This window comes from Mirounga leonina, unplaced genomic scaffold, assembly GCF_011800145.1.
Source record: "Mirounga leonina isolate KUSES-001 unplaced genomic scaffold, KU_Mleo_1.0 Mir_115, whole genome shotgun sequence".
NCBI lineage: Eukaryota > Metazoa > Chordata > Mammalia > Carnivora > Phocidae > Mirounga > Mirounga leonina.
This window is the reverse complement of record NW_023270268.1, coordinates 46,306,677-46,324,858: the sequence shown is the minus strand read 5'-3', so window position 1 is coordinate 46,324,858 and position 18,182 is coordinate 46,306,677. Positions and strand designations below refer to the sequence as shown.

The 18,182-nt window shown below is 35.2% G+C and overlaps 1 long non-coding RNA gene across 2 annotated transcripts in view; it reads left to right on the top strand.

Annotated features, from left to right (window-relative positions):
* The window catches only part of LOC118005302, a 91,917-nt gene extending 89,931 nt beyond the window's left edge, over positions 1-1,986 (top strand). For both annotated transcript variants that reach the window (XR_004677799.1, XR_004677801.1), the window contains one exon: positions 589-1,986. This is a non-coding gene — a long non-coding RNA (uncharacterized LOC118005302). The remainder of the gene's footprint in view (positions 1-588) is intronic.
* The last annotated feature ends 16,196 nt before the right edge of the window (positions 1,987-18,182 follow it).

Sequence of the window (18,182 nt, the reverse complement as noted above, 5' to 3'; positions counted from 1 at the left end):
GTTCGATAAATACATTTCTTCCATTTCCCAGATCTTTTCCTTTATTCTTTCATGCATAGTAAACTTGTGAAATTCATGAATGATAAATCTCATAATTGTCTTGAAACTTCAAATTTATATATACCACAATGTTTGCACAGGCTCCTGGCTTTCACCTAAAAGCCAGTATGGTTCCTCTTCTTATTATCTCACCTTTTTTTTTAAGATTTTATTTATTTATTTATTTATTTATTTATTTATTTATTTATTTATTTGAGAGGAGAGAAAGAGTGAGTGGGAGGGAGAGGGAGAGAGAATTTGAAGTAGACTTGGTGCTGAGCGCAAAGCCTGACACAAGGCTGAATCTCACAACTGGAAGATTATGACCTGAGTTGAAACTGAGTCGGACACTTAACCAACTGAGCTACCCAGATGCCCCTCATCTTACCTTTTTAACTTATATGAAAAGTTGTCATGCAATGCAATGTTCACACTGAAAGGAAATTTTTAATCTTGTGTGAGGGTTACTGTGTAAGTGATGATGAGCAGAAAAAAATCAAAATAAAAAAGTGAACAGTTGACTAAATTGGTGCTTTCTCCTTTTTTCAGGTCTCAGGACATATCGAAATTTACAGCCTCAGAGTTGAGAGGGCCAAACTCTCAGGGCTCATAGCTGTGACAAAACATTGCCTGGGATGTTCAAGGCTAGGCTCCATTACCAGCTGAGTGACTCACCAGCTCATGCACAATACATAAGATTCAAATTTGTGACCAAGCAAAACTTCAAATAGCTCCAAATTATGAATGCTAGGTTGCTTGGGAATTGTTCATTCTGTCTTTCAGCATTTGCAAAATATTTATTCAACAAATTAAAAGATCAGGGCTAGTAATGAATATCAAGCCTCTATACTTCTTGTTCTATAATTCTGCCAGGTTGTATAAAATCATGCACCTCAAGATCCTATGACATTATTTACAACTTGTTCCTTATCTCTCTGATAGATACCCCACCATTTTAGAACCTTTTTCATCTACTTATGCATTTTTGAAATTTACAATGATGTAAGCACTTTGCCTACCTTCTGATAAGTAAGAGAGGCTGTACTCACTTAAGCCTATAGTTTGGCTGGGTAGAAAGAAACACAAAGAGACCATTATGATAAAATGTGAATAGTTCTGTATCACAGAGAAGCCCAGAAAAAGCAAAGGACAAAGAAAGACACATCCAGTTTTCCTCTTACTGTGATGTTCGATCCAGTAACTTTTCCCGTTAGTTTTCCTCTCATTCTGAACATGGCTCATGAAATAACATCCTGAATATGTCCAGAGTCAGCGAGTATCACCCAGCATCTATGCTTTAGTCCCACTGCAGCTTTCACTAGAGCAGATCTGCCACTTGCCTGTTCTAGTTTAAGTTATTATGGCTTCTATCAGGACATCCATGTGAAAATAGATGTGATGGACTTGAAATAGAATTTAGTAATGGGAAAAATGTCTGTTTTAGGCTAAAATTTCGTATCAAATAAATAGTTGCTAGGTGACTACACAATGTGATTCATATTCTGCAGCTGATATCACTGTAAAAAATTAAAAGTTAGGTTTTCTTTAAAGTATTTTCTCATATTCTCTAATGATGCTAGGCTGGGGACTTCTAATACTATAGGACAAACTTAAATCAAAACACATTGGCCATTAAACTCTGATTTCAGTAGGGAGTAACTGATATCTGAAGTCCCTGCTGAAGACACAGGAGGGTTTGATGATCTTAGATTTGAGGTAGATTTTCCCACAACTTTCATTGTCTCAACTTACACAAAAAAAAAAAAAAAAAAAAAAAAAACCTGTATTAAATGAAAACCCAAAGAATTATTAGAATTGTATGGTTCCAAATAGGGTAAGAGAGTAATATAAGTAATGGGAACATATATCAGTAGAAACTTACTTTCTTTTTTCTTTTTAAAAATTTTTTAAAGATTTTATTTATTTGCCAGAGAGAAAGAGAGAGAGAGAACACAAGCAGGGGGAGTGGCAGGCAGAGGGAGAAGCAGGCTCCCCGCTGAGCAGGGAGCCTGGTGCTGGGACTCGAGCCCAGTACCCTGGGATCGTGACCTGAGCCGAAGGCAGATGGTCAACTGACTGAGCCACAGAGGCATCCCTTACTTTCTCTTTTCTACCAGATAGTGTGCCCCTGTAGGTGGAAACTATCATTTCTTTTTGGGGTGGCAACACTTAATTCTCTGTTCTACTTGGTAGGCACCCAATAAACATTTGGCAATGATTATAAAAATAATGAAGATGAAGTTATTTTAATTTTAAATTAAGCTAAATTCTGGGAAGATTTTGTAATAAAAATAAATTTTTCTTCCTGTTCTATTCTTTGTTCTTCAGGACAGTTCATAAGTATGTCTTGCCTATTCAGAATGACACTATGCATTATTCTCAAAAGGCATGAATTTTTTCAGTCTCTTGAGTCATATTGATTTGGAATAAACATGTCCTTAAAATTCTGATTTAATGTTCTCAGAAAATTTTGCCCATTATGGAAGTCACTTTCATATGTTCCTGTGAGAGGACAGAGATTTGAATTTCTACTTGATTTCTTGCTTCTATTCAATTTCCTATCCAAGACGTCAAATTCATCTCTCACTTGTGACTTTCATAGGAAGATATGATGGCTCCAATGGCAGAAGGGAAAGGACTATATTTATAATTGTCAGTATTTTTATAGCAACAAGCTGCTGGATCAACAAAAGACAATACAGATTGAGCCATTTGTATTTTTACAGCTATAATTTAATTTTACTTAGGAGCAATATATAAATTTTCTTTTGTGTTTATTTAGCTATCTGTGACTTGGGGCCCCTTTGTTGCCTTCGAATTGTCAGTTATTTTAATACTGTTTTTATCTCTTTTTTTCCCTCATGAAAGCAGAATTTTTTTTTTTAAAGTGTAATGACTATAAAAGAAAATGACACTGTATGAAAGGTATTGTTAAAATGAAGTGCTAAATGTCAAGATTCTTAACGCAGAGGAGAAAATTTACATTAGATTCTAATTATACTTTAGCAGCAAATTAAAAAATACAAAGAGAATCTAAAATTGGAATAAATATACAAGTGAATCAAAATTGCTTTTAAAATGCCTTTTCTTTACCAGATGATCAAAGTACCGATTTTTCTTCTGTATGAAATGTCACATGTTCTAAACAGTTTTCCTGATTGGTTGAAAATGAAATTGAAAATTCTGTGTGTTTTTTTCACATCTACCTCAGTCATATATCTCTTCATTTTGCATTTTATTGTTTCTCATATTCTCTCTTTTAATAATCAGTTCCTTATCCATTTAGATGCATATATCCTGTGACAGTCTTTGAAGAATATATATACATTATTGTAGTAGATTGAGCTATTACAGTAGGTAATCACCCACTCTGCTTCACTATTTTCCTTAAGAGTTCATAAAAGCAAAAAGAAGACAGATATTCTTATTGATCAAAAATTACAGTAATAATTCATCAATAGAAGATGAGTAAAGGTGAAATGATATAATTTTTATTAATCTTTCCATTTCCTTTTATTTCTTTCTTTTTTAAATTTAAATTCAATTGGCCAACATATAGTACATCATTAGTTTCAGATGTAGAGTTCAATAATTCATCAGTTGTGTATGTATAACACCCAGTGCTCATCATATCACATACCCTCCTTAATGCCCATCACCCAATTACCCCATACCCCCCCACCTCCCCTCCAGCAACCCTTAGTTTGTTTCCTATAATTAAGAGTTTCTCATGGTTTGTCTCCTTCTCTGAGGACTTCCCATTCAGTTTTCCCTCCCTTCCCCTACGATCCTCTGTGCTGTTTCTTATATTTCACATATGAGTGAAATTATTTAATTGTCTTTCTCTGATTGACTTATTTCACTCAGCATAATACCCTCCAGTTCCATCCATGTCGATGTAAATGGTATTTTAATCTTTCCATTTCAAAGCAAGTTTGACTAAATTCATAGTCATACTGAAAATAAAATCTGTTTTGTTTTATTATTTTTAGCTGCTAATTAATAAACAGTGGAATTTAAAAATAATAGTGGACTATAAGTTAAAGATTGAGCCACATTCCTGACTTTGTATATGACCATGAAAAAGTCAACTCTCTGTTATGAGGAAACAATAAGCCTCTAGAATATTCTGAAGCTTAAAAATAATCCCTCCAATAGTTTTTTTTTTTAAGTCAAAAGAACATAAAATTGATATGCTGCTAGACATAATGCCTTATCTCAAACTACTACATAGTGACATGTTTAATTAAGCTATGTTTAATTGGAATTTGATTGTTACCATGAAGATGAGCATTATTTTTTTCATGTGTCACTAAGACCATATGTTTTCCAATATACTCTTTACAGACTCACCTTAACAGTTACCACATGAGAACAAAGAACAAAGAAATTTCATTTCTGTATTTCTCCATTTAGAATTACTTAGAAGAAAGGTCAATAACCACATCAAAATACAGTTCTTTGAGATAAGTACCTTAGCATTGTCAGCACAACATGAAATATTTAAAATATCTGCAACAGGAACTACAATGGGCATTTCGTTCTTAAATTAAGCCACACAATACCAGATATGCCATTTCAATTAATTTCATTGGATTGCATAGCAGTAAAGCATTAAATATACCACTGGGTAACATTGTGAAACTATATTCTCATATCTAAGTTAAAATAATGCAAGGACATACATAACTTGTACTCCTAAAATTCTAGTAAAGAATTTATCTTGTTTTATATTCTTCACCCATAGTTCTTTTATGTCTTTGAATGGGTTTTCTTGTAATCTGTGTTTCATAATTACTCATTTTGTAATGTATGTCATTTTTGAGATTCCACTGTATGCATATGCATTCCCTATCCCACTGCCCCACTGTCTCTCCTGGTATAGTATGCACACTACATTAGCAGAAACAAATATTCCTTCCTTTGGATCTTCAACACTCTGGACATTTTAAAAAAAGGATTTATCTTCTATAAGACAAGTCATCTGCTAAAATATACAGATGTAAATAATCTATTTGTAGACAGTCTAATTATATCAGTCCAAATAGAAACAGAATTCCTTCATATTTGGACTCGTTCATTGGCAAATATATGTAAGAAGCTGGCCAAAATATAATTTAATCCCACTGGGATAGCTATTTAAGGAAAACAAAACAAAAATGCTTAGCTTGAACCAATTTTCTTCTATACTCCTCTCTGGGCACATAAATAATAAAAATAACTTATCCCACAGGGATAAATCCATGTCCCCTCACCAACTTTTTCTTCCTCTTTGATTAGGGACAAAACAACTAAGTAGCATAGTTTTCATATAAATTTGCAGTATTTCTAAAATGTTACATAAGAAAATTTTCACTAGTATATTAAGAAAAATTCCAACGTGGTACCACATAATCCACATAATAAAAAGTCAGGCCCAGAGGGAAAACAAAAGGTAAAAAAAAATTGGTTCTAAAAAATCTTCCAACTCTAATGGAATAGCTGGTATTACACAAGTTCTCCAGTCAAAAGCTACAATAAAATCTCAGTTTAGGTTTTTTTAGATTATTTAGGCATTAGAAAGAAATTAAGGCCACCAGGATTAGAGGTACAGATAAAAAAGAGAAGGAAAACACACCGAAGGGAGCTATACTTGTTTAGCTTATTTTTCCCAGTGGAGCATTTGCTACCATTTGCCATTTCATATTGTGAGGTTCAGAGTTTAAGCAGAAAGTGTCTGCCTAGAATATTTGTCAAACATGGGATGAAAAGGTAAAAATATAATGGCTATCAAGGTAGGTCAGACCCAAAGGAACAAGATCTAGAGAAAATGAATTTGTAAAGAAGTGAGGGCAACATTCTTTTCCTTGAGGCATCTGTCAAGCATGAATCTTCCAAGGTGTAAGAGACTGAAGAACTAAGAAGAAAGCAAGCAAAAAGGTAAAGAAAACTTTTAGCAGTCTCACAACACCAGAAGAACACAAATTGGAAATTAGAATTTGCTGAGGAAGAGGGGCAATGGTAACACTCAAAATTTTCAGGAATATGGGAAAATGTTACAGCTCTTACAAAGCTTGAAACCTATTCTCAAACTTTATCAGTCCCTGCTTAGACTAATGAAATCTGCCCTTACACTAACTACTCACTAGAATAATTAAATATTCTTTGAGGAAGATAATGTCATATAGAGCTTCTTATCTTGGTAGTCTTTTATATACAATGTTTAGAATTAAAAAAAATCTACAAGAGAAGAGCACCAAATGATCAAAAAACAAGAGAAGGAATAAATGCTAGAAACAGACCCACAGATGATCTAAATAGTGAAGTGATAAAACAGAAACTTAAAAATAATTGTAATTAATATGTTCAATAAAATAGATGACAAGATAGTTTCAGAAAATATGGGAATATATATAAAATAATCAAATGGTAGTTCCAGAACTGAAGGGTACAATAACTGAAATTTAGTACTCAGTGGGATAAATTACCAGATTAGATATAAAAAAAAAACAACAAAGTAGGTCAGTAGAAAATAACCAGACTGAAAAACAAAGAGAAAATGCATGTGTAGAAGAGAAAGAGAGAAGAGGGAACATGGGACTGAAGCAGTAGTTGAAACATTGGCAAAACATTTTCCAAAGCTGTAGAAAGATATCAAGATACAGTTTTACAAAGAACTACTGCTCTCCAATATTATAAATACCCAAAATATCACATCTAGGCACACCTTAGTAAAACTGATGAAAAATAAAAGGAAGAGAAAATCTTAGAAACAACCAGAATAAAGAATAAAATCCCATGTTATTTGACTTTTCAGACTAGCAGTAAAGGACTCTCATTTTTTTTCATTTTCTTTCCTTAGAGTGATCTGCTTCTCTAACAATTCATCTTAAAATCCCTTATCTGAGAAACTTGTAAAAAATATAAACGTAAATAACTGAGTGGGAAGTCATCAGAGAGGGAGACAAACCATGAGAAGCTTTAACTATAGGAAACAAATTGAGGGTTGCTGGAGGGTAGGTGGGTGGGGGAATGGGGTAATTGGGTGATGGGCATTAAGGAGGGCATGTGAAGTGATGAGCACTGGGTGTTATACATATCAACTGATGAATTATTGAAACTATATCTGAAACTAATGATGTACTATATGTTGGCTAATTGAATTTAAATAAAAAATGTCTATGGCTGGGTAATTTGAATGACAAATAATTACATTTTTTTTTAAATCAGCTTGAGGACACTTAATCATTTCCCCTTTTCTAGCATGAATTCTCCCATTTATAATTTTACTTCAAAAATTAGGAGTTGACTTTTGTTTCTTAATTGATTGGGAATTTTAACCTTTGAGACCAATTCTTGAACTTAATTTGTCATTGTCTCATGACATTTTAGAACTTCTTGCAAATATATCCCCCACTGACTCAATATACAAACTTTGACATTCTTAAATTCACAGTGACCGTGAAACGTGAATCTTTGTTTTAGGTCATAATACCATTATAAAATATATGTAAGGATGTAGGGAAGAATTATTTTACATTTAGGAATATAAAACTATATTTTAAAGTAGAAATATTCTTTTTTTAAGATTTATTTATTTATTTACTTGAGAGGGAGAGAGATTGAGAGCATGAATGGGAAGGACAGAGGGAGAGGGAGAGAGAATCCCAAGCAGTCTCTGTGCTCAGTGCGGAGCCCAATGTGGGGTTCGATATCACAACCTGAGCTGAAACCAAGGGTCAGGCACTTAACTGACTGTGCCACCCAGGTGCCCCTTAAGTAGGAATATTCTTAAAGAATTATACAGTAGCTCATCATTCTGGTTTCTATTTAAATCAAATTTGAAAGAAAAATTGTCATTTCTTTTAGATTTATATTTTGCTAATTTTTCATTGGGACAGGCTTTCATTTAAATAAGATGGAAAAAAACAATGGTCAATATGAGGAACAAAGACTGGTGGAAGAGTAAACAAAAAGGCAATTGAGGAAATAATTTAGGAAATTATGGTAAGAAAGGAGTTATTTAAGTACAATATAAAAGGGAAAGAGTCAGTAGTAGGCATTCAGATTCAACAAATAGTTTTGAACCTCTATGGGCTTGCCTATGTACTGGGCTCTGAACAAAAAGAAAAAGCCTTCTGGGGGCGCCTGGGTGGCTCAGTTGGTTAAGCGACTGCCTTCGGCTCAGGTCATGATCCTGGAGTCCCGGGATCGAGTCCCGCATTGGGCTACCTGCTCGGCAGGGAGTCTGCTTCTCCCTCTCCTGCTCCCCCCTCTTGTGCTCTCTCTCTCAAATAAATAAATAAAATCTTTAAAAAAAAAAAAAGAAAAAGCCTTCTGCTTTCAAGGAACTTATATTGTAGTTGTCATATATCAGTTAAGATTAGGTTGTCTGCATTAAAAAAATATTTAATAAGATTTTAAAAATCACATTGTTTTTCTCTAACACAAAATAAAACCGAATTTAACCCAGTACTGGTTAAATTCCTACCTCCAGGCAATTTACTGTTCAGAAGAGCTGCTATGGCACCAGCCTTCACATCGATTACCAGACAGCAAGAAGGGGGAAGAGGAAAAAAGCAAAGGGAAATATTATCCCTTAAGGAACTAACCATACTAGAGTCTCTTCCCCAAACTTCTAACTTTTAACTCATTAGTCAGGACGTAGTCATGTTGATGATGTGGGAAACAAAGGCAAAAGAAACAAATTAAATGTCCTTACTATTTACAGCCCATTGACAAGTCCCTGAAACAGGTAGAGTGACCTTCCTCTGGGAGCTCAGTTGCCTCAATGTTAATACTTTGCTAAGGGCAAAAGGCAATCTTAGCTTAACATTATCCCAACTCCCCAGGATCCTTTAAGTCTATTTTAACATATAAAAATTCCTTTGGAAACTTCCTTTACCTCTACCTCCCAAGATATATGTTAGCAACCATCCCCCAAACACATGGCTCACCAAGATACAGCTGAAGGATCTCATGACTAGGGTTTTATTAGACAGTAACACATGACATTTCCTAACAATAGCTAGCCCTCTCAAGGTCCTGGAAATCTTGCTTCCAAAATTCCTTAGAGACTTATGCTATCCCTAACCCCCTCCCAACTTGAAAGTATATAATCAGCCATTCCTCATGACCCCAGTGCAGTTCCTCCTGCCCATAGTTTCTGTCCCTATACTTTAATAAAACCACCTTTTTACACCAAAGATGTCTCAAGAATTCTTTCTTGGTCATCGGCTCCGAATCCCAAACATTTCCTACATCACTGACACCTTTAGCTGCAAGGAAGAGTGGGAAATGACACATTGTTGTCAGGCATATCACTGCTCCAAATAATACTAGATTGTTTGCTCTTAAAGCAGAAAGGGAGAGTGGATATTATGTAGGGATCCAGTAGGCTCTATCATGGATAGACACATGTGAACATGGTTATTTTAATAATATATTACTCAATGTCATATGTTGGCAGAATTATTAAGTAGCCCAAAGTGGTCTTTGATTATTATTTTATAATTATTTGCTTATTATGATCTTTAAACCATGGATATATTTATAATGATAAGAAAAAATAAAGAGACTTATGTTGGCTGAGAGAGTCTATTTTCTCCTAGTTGGCCCTATCAGTTATTGTTCATCTAAATCCACTTTTATTTTGTTCCATTCCCTAAGAGCATACTTTTTTGGGAAACTGAGAAAATTATTTAAACTCCGACTTGACTCACAGAACTACTTGCAGATGTTGTCTTTGAACATTTAGGAGACTAATGAGAGCTGCATGCTAATCTCATTAGATTATTCACAAATAAGAGCAATAAATTTATATTCTTAATAGTTTAAGACCCAGAGATTTGGCATAAGACACCGCCAACTCAACCCTTTTCCAGTTACTCATATTAAGGACATATCTAAATAAGTTCCAAAAGCACCTTAAAGTTTCAATTCCATTATAATTCTTTCCTGTGGCTAGTTACTGGTAGCAGAAGGACTGAGTTTCTCTTGTGCGTACTAGTTTTATAAAGTTAAACTCTGTTAGAGTAGCAGTAAGGAATATACTGATTGCTTCTCAGCTCCTACTTCCCTCCCTCACACTATTAAAAAATAAATTAATGGTTAGGTCCTTCTCTGAATCAATCATACAATTTTCTGAATACAGGAATTTTACAATTTGTAACATGCTTTCCCTTGTAGTGTCTCACTTTATTCTCACAATTGTCCTATAAAGTATAACAATTTGCAGTTAATATCCCTGTTGTACTATATCTGAGGTTCTGAGAGATGATATGAATTGCTCAAGTCACTTGGCCTATGAATAACAAAATTTGAACTATGGCTTATTTAAAAACATTTCTTTTCCACTGTTATTATTTTCCTTTTTATCTACCCACAAATTGTCAGTAAAATTATTTTCCTATGTTGCTGTTACCAATACAAAGGAAAAAATCTTTTTTCTAGGTTGCTTCTGCTCTACCCTCTTTTAATTACATTCATACACATTCTCACATCTCTCGCTTTTCTTCCCTTCCAGAGCAATTTGTTTTGTAGCTATCCCTTAATTAATGCCTATTCTTCACCCATTGGTATAAAGGGCAGGAATGAAATATCAAAACTTGCTTTGTAATTGTAGATTCACTCCTGCTGTGAGGCTCAATGAAAGGAATAAAATTTCAATTAAGCAATTACCAAAGAGTGCCACTGAAAGCCTCAGGAGTGCAACTGTTCCTCTCCATGATTTTTGCAGCCCTCATTGACCATATGTTGAATTTCCATTTTCCATGGTTTCCTCTCAGGCGGAAATCTCCACATATTGACATGTGTGTAATGGAGGGGCACCACGTGAGGTCCAGTTTTGTATTTATCCAAGCCCACTTGCTTCAATGTCTGTGACAAGAGTAGAATGGGTACCAGCAAGAGGCCGGACATTTTCGATGCCCTGTCAAAGCCTGGCTGTTCTTGGTCCTGTGATGATATGGAAATGGCTCCCTTCTTATTGTGCAAGCCAAACTCACATGTGGATTAGCCCTTTGAACACCAAGTCCATTTCTTTGCTTTCATTGTTAGTACTTGTAAACCAGACTCTGCGTAGAGAGCAGACACTCCGGTTTCCAACCACATAGACCAACTTAGGAGAGCCTAAGAGAGGAGAGCACATAGAGTCAGATCCCCTTCAAGATACCAAAGAAGCAAAGTTTAATCTTGTTTTCCTGTCTTTAAAGTCACAGACTTTAGTTTCCAGCAAGTTGTGAGCACAAACTATCACTCTATAGATACTCAAGGCACTTGGAATCACTCACCCCATGTCCACCCACTGGAATTAATTTGGAGTAACAGTATGTTCTCTGGATATTTCTTAGTTTTTTTCAGTGCCTTTGCTCCAAGATTATAAAGCACACATTTAAAAAACATGAATAGTTCTAAAGGTGAATATAATGCTTTAATACTAATGTAATATGCTACTACTAATAATATGCTACATTTGCATTGTGATTTAAATTTGTTTACATACTGTATGTTTTTAAGTAATAAGTACACTGATTTTCTCTGCATCCAATGAAATTTGAGTAAAGATACAGAAAGTTTTATCATAAAGGTTTAGTATTTTCATATCATTTTTCTTTCTCTGCATTGCTTGACCTTGATGTTTAAGAAATAGACACATGTGGAAGCAGTAGTGATCTTTTGTATTCTTTTATAAATGGGGATCTAGGTTTCTGAAGCAGAAGTACTCAGGAGTTTATTTTTAAACATTAATACCATTGAAAATATACTGAATACCTTAAAAAATGTTACAAAGAGGGTTAAAGAAAGAACTAGATTTTTAAAAAACACAAACAATAAAAAGAAATATTAATTGAATCTTCTCCAATCCCTATCCACAATACGTGAGCCTGCAGAAGTAAACACAGACCATACTACCCTTTGCTAATGGGATTTTGATGGCGCCCTGTAGGACCAAGCCCATAGTCTTCACTGTTGTATTCCAAACACTAATGGTCTGACCCATTCCTTGTTTAACTTCTCCATTTCCACTCTCTCACTTGAAGTTCCAGTAATAACAGTTTACTGGAATTTCCTGAACAGTTTTAAGTATCTACATCATTTTCGTAATTTTTTTCAGCCTACAATGATTACAATGATCTTCCTCTGTTATTGATTGAGTTGTAGTCCCCCAAAAAGGTATGTTGAAGTTGTAATCCCTAGTATCTCAGAATGTGACCTTATTTAGAAATAAGGTTAATATAGCTATGATTAGTTAAGATGAGGTCATACTGGAATAGGGTGGGCCACCAATGCAGTATGACTGGTGTGCTTACTCATAAGATGACAGCCATATGAAGATCAAACACACAGGGAGAGGTGATGTATCTACAAGGACTGTCAACTGTCACCAAAAGCCAGGTGAGAGGCATGGAATAGATTCTCCTTCATAGGCTTCAGAAGAAACCAACCCTGTTGACACTTTGATTTTGGACTTCTAGCTTCCAAAAATATGAGAGAATAAATCTTTGGTGTTTTAAGCTACCCAACATGTGGTGTTTTGTTACAGTAGCCCTAGGAAATGAATATATCCTCCATCTCCAACTGCTATTGTCTGCCCATTCTCTAGAGCAGTTTAAATGTAATTGCAATTTTCCCTGATACCTCCCTAAAGGAACTGTTGCTTCTTGTATCAGGAATCTCTTATGCCTACCTCATTTCCTCTCAGCCTATGGTGTTACTCTAGCCATTTGTATGGTAACCAGCTGCCTACAGACACAACCTGACAGCACCTCATTCAATTGCAGTGCCTATCTTTGTTTCTTCCCCTAACCTTCTCTTCTTCCACCAAGTGGGACTTCTCCAGGCTGCAGGGACTGTTCAGTCCTACCAACACATGCACAAATTTAAAAGAGCAAAGGAGTTAACGCACATAGGAATACTGGCCAGCTGCAAGCCAGTGAACTTATACTCCTTTGTAATGTTCCTTGGATGGACAGTTCTGAGACCCATTTTACACAGTGGCTTGTAGGACTGAGCAGAACTGAGTCCACAGAAAACCAGTTCAGCAATACAGCTTTAGATTGATTTTCTCTCCACTTCTGTTTCATGTTTTTTTCCAGTTCTCTACTTTTTGAGGTCACTTTCTGAAATAATTCAGTGTCACAAAAGCTTTAGTCTTAAACTCTACTTTGAGGGTAGAAGGTAAGCAGGCTAAGATATTTTCCCACCTTATACTGACTTTGCACTGTAAATTTCCACATGGAAAACTCCGCTTTGCACTTGGTTATTTGTATATGCATATGAATCTCCTGAAAATTCAATTATCTTGTGAGGCCCTGGCTGCTGTGGCTATGAGGGATGTTTTGTGATCCAGTTTCATCTAATGTAGGGCCCTTCAACTAATCAAAAACCAGCAATAGCAGACTCTAATGCTACATATCTGAATATGTAAAGGTAACAACTCAACCTAATAAATTGTTAAATGAAATATGTAACTTTCTTCTACTTTGACACATGTATCTTCATAATGACATAGAAGGACACGTTAAATTCAGGAAACTTAGATTTTTTTTTTTTGAGTCCCACACCAGAACATGGCATGGAGAGAGAGCCAATACTTGGCCTGTTCCCCTTTTCTTTGTATCATACCCCAAACACCATTCCACTTTGTCTTGTACTGTGCATGAATGTGGACTCCCCATCCAACTCTACCTCTTTGAGTCTAGGGATATACACACAATGTTTCAGTCTGCCCTCGAGAGGATAGAACTTGGCAGAAAACTCAGGACTGCTGGATATGGAATTCTGAGATCCAGAGGATCTAGATCATGATTCATGAGAGGGTATGTGAACTCTGGATGGGCATATCACAAAGAATTGTCAAGAAGTTTGTTCAATAAGGAATGTTTGTTTCATGAAGAATTACTGTCAAGCTAAAAAGGGCAGTAACAAATTCCTGAAATCTTAGTGTTTGTGACCAAAAAACGTAAATAAAATAAATAAATGAAACCACACTATTCAACATAAAAAGATCTTTGAAAATAGGGGATACAGCTTATTCTTAGGTAAGCTAGAAGAAAATCATATAGTGCTTCATGGAACACTGAAAAAGCAGCTCACTGCCCATTGACATAGTTCTAGGTAATCCTTTCATTATTCTTGAGCATTCCAGCATACCAGGTCAAATACAGAGTAGGGTAATCCCAGAACCCCTGTGGTATAAAGATAAGTACAGAGGGCAGCCTGCAGGCTTGCCTCTGTCTCTGCCATCTCCCAATGCTGTCCCAAACTTTGGCAAGATTAGCTGGATTCTATTTTCTGACTCTGAACAATTTTTTTAAAAGATTTTATTTATTCATTTGAAAGAGAGAGCAAGCATTGCAGGGAGGGACAGAAGGAGAAGGGACAAGCGGACTCCCCACCCAGCAGGGAGTCTGACTTGGGGCTTGATCTCAGGACCCAGAGATCATGACCTGAGCCAAGGGCAGATGCTTAACCATCTGAGCCACCCAGGCACCCCCAACTCTGAACAATTTTAATGACATTTTGTTTCCCTCCAGTTAAAAAATTTACCATGATGAGCACTAGGTGTTATATACAACTAATGAATCGTTGAACAATACATCAAAAACTAGTGATGTACTATATGTTGGCTAACTGGACATAAAAAAAAGGATGGAAAAAGATATATTATACAAAAAAAAAAGTTTACCATGTTTTATTTTGTTTTGTTTTTCCTATTTGTGTATATATTTGAGTATCTTCTTTATATACCCTATCAGTAATTTGAAAATAGCTACATTGATACACTATTAAGCAACTCCATACACTCAGTTTTTTGATAAATGGTATATAATAAATAAAATTTTAAAAAGGATTTTGTCTTGCACTCAAAGGATATACCTCGTAAAGCTATATGAATTCAAAACTTCATTACTATTATTTAGTACTGAGTGAACTTTTACTCATCAGTCAATTGTCTTGCATATGTTCTTTTCCATCAACTCATAGTATTTATAATTCATCCATACCAAATAGTGTTTACTAAGTGCCTCTCTAGATAACACGTTCACTATGCAGTCAAGATTACTTTCTCCATTCCAACCAGACTGCACCAGTTAAGCACCAATTCAGATTTCTGAATAATTTGGGTTCTAGATTGAACAAACTTTTTATTCATATAGAATAGCACACTAAGTTAATTTAAGAATTGTCCCAATACAGGAATGCTAGCAAACTATCACCAAAATTTTTATAAATGTGTAGTTGAACACAAAGGAAAGAAAGATCTTCAAGATCTTCAAGTGTCACCAATAAAGAAGGAAGAGAAAATATTAATGGGAAAGTAAGAGAATGGGTGCTGTGGCTGTGTGGTAGGAAATTGGAGCAGGTGACAAGCTTCAGACTCTAGAAGAAGGGAACTGTAAATGAAATCTTGACCTAAAGCCAGAACATTAAAATGACTTTCCTTCAAACCAGAATACTCTTAGGCTTTCAGGGAGAATGCATGAAAACTTTCTTAAGGATATTTGGAGGTGGATGGTTTTAAACTAATTGCTTTCCAATTCTCAGCATCCTAAAATTGATCATTTATAGAATGTCTGGGATTTAAAAAAATGTTTATGCCTAAAATGAATCTGTCTGGCATATGCTGGTTCTCAGTTTTGCCTCCCTTTTCATAATTGCCCTTTCCCAAATAACAAAAGACAAATTCTATGTCTCTTCTAACACTGACCTTAGTAAAGGGCTTTGGCCAAAGGTGTGACCGCCTCCGTGCCAAACAAAATGGCCATAGGAAGATTGATGTTGGTGTTGGGCAAATGAGCATTTAATGACTAGGTAACTAATCTTTTCACAAATCAGATAGTATTTTATTCATTATTCTTAATTATATTGAAGCAGGATCTACTTAGCATTCAGCTTCACATCAAAAATAAATATTGATGACAGTATTTTCTGCCATGTAACTCAGAATGAGTTAGTTCAATTGTGTGTCAATGCTATAACAGTTCCCATCTACTTATTTATGTGAACTTGGATTTTCAGCATTTATATCTATTCAATAATTTTAAGTTATAATTATTACTAAGCCCTGTTTCATATTAGAAATATATAACATTCATCAATGGATACATAAACTCATAAACTAATTTTTAAAAATTGCACATAGAGCAATGCATTTCTTTCTCTTTCTTTTTTCTTTTTTGTCTAATAATTATCAACAGTTATTTTGCTACTGGCTTCCTAAAAAGGGCTGTAATAATAGCTCAACTCAAAAGAAAATAATACTTAAAACTAAGAGCCTTATGATTTCAAGAAATAAAAAATGAAAATATAAATTTGTAATCTTATTTTTCCCTACAGAGATAGGATAATCAGTTAAAGACATGGAAGTCTGTGTACAATCCATTCTGAATTTTTTTCTCTTCATTTTAAATCTTTGTGCATACCATACTTTCTAATGGAATGTCTTTTTATTTTTCTTTTGCATAGGTAACACCTACTTTGAAAAACCATTTTTAAATTCCAACTACAGGCTAGGCTGTTTTATGTGGTTAAATGCCAGGTTTGGTAAAGCTAAGTTTATGCTACCAATAATTTCCAATGGGACCCTTGGGCTATAATGTAAGGACCGCAAAGTGACCACTGCATAGGCTAATGGAATGTAAGAATAATGCATTTAAGAATTTAAGTATGATATTTTTAAAAGATTTTATTTATTTATTTGACAGAGAGAGACACAGCGAGAGAGGGAACACAAGCAGGGGGAGTGGCAGAAGCAGAGGGAGAAGGAGAAGCAGGCTCCTGGCCGAGCGGGGAGCCCGATGCGGGGCTCGATCCCAGGACCCCGGCATCATGACCCGAGCCGAAGGCAGACGCGTAACGGCTGAGCCACCCAGGTGCCCCAAGTATGATGGTTTTAGTCAAAAAGTAGAATTTTACTAAAATTCAACTTTGCCTTTATTTAAAAATCTAGCAATAGACATAAGAGCATTGGCACATGTTTTTGGATTTGGCCCTGAGTAAAAGGTAAAGTTGGTTATGTTCCTTATATACACAGTACATAAATATTTGATTCCAATGACTAATGGCCTATACTATATTCTAGTATTTATTCTGTAACATTTAAGTTCTACTCTCTTACACCTGATTGGCTAAAGAATGGCAAGATAACATTACTGATACTAAAGACAATAATGTAATGAGCTTGTAAGAGCATCACAAAGTGCTACTGAATTTGTTCAATTTACCTTGCATAATTCAGATTTACTCTATTTTGTCAAAAAGTGCCTTTCATGCATTTTTTTCCTCTGCATGTGTTTAGACTAGAGTACAGTGTAACAGGGTTATTACATTCATAAGGAAATTTTACATGTACCTTTCTGTGATGAAAGCTTGTTGACCTTAGTCAACTTTAGCCAAAAGTTTCCTGAGGACTGTGTCATGTATTAATAGGAAGTAAACAAGGCACTTGCAATAAAGGCTAAGGAAATATTGATATTACCATGTATTCTATATGGAAATATACCTTGGCTGACATTTCAGAGATGTATAAAGATTTTTTTAAAGACTTCAGAACCAGTTGTTTGGCCTGTATATACAGTTCTCTCAGTTTTAGCACATTTTGAGGTGAAGTGATTATACTTCACACATCCTGTAATTGATATAGCAACTACCCAACTAGACTAACTTACATTTCTTTTTCCAACCTAATTAATTCAGAGAGATCAAAATTCAGTGGGGGGAAAACCCACACAAAAGAAGCCAAGGAAAAATTTCCAATAATTCATCAGAATCATTCACAATGCAATTATACATAGAAACAGTTATTAAAAAATGAATCTGAAAAACTCCTGGTAAATTTAGAGGGAAAGATGTCATATACTCCATGAGTGTAAATCTTATGATGAGTTCTTAAACCATTTTTTAAAAAGATTTATTTATTGGGCGCCTGGGTGGCACAGTTGGTTAAGTGACTGCCTTCAGCTCAGGTTATGATCCTGGAGTCCCAGGATCGAGTCCCATATCAGGCTCCTTGCTCAGCGGGGAGCCTGCTTCTCCCTCTGACTCTCTTTCCTCTCGTGCTCTCTGTCTCTCATTTTCTCTCTCAAATAAATAAATAAAATCTTTAAAAAAAAAAGATTTATTTATTTATTTCAGAGAGAGAAGGAGGGAGAAAGAGAGAG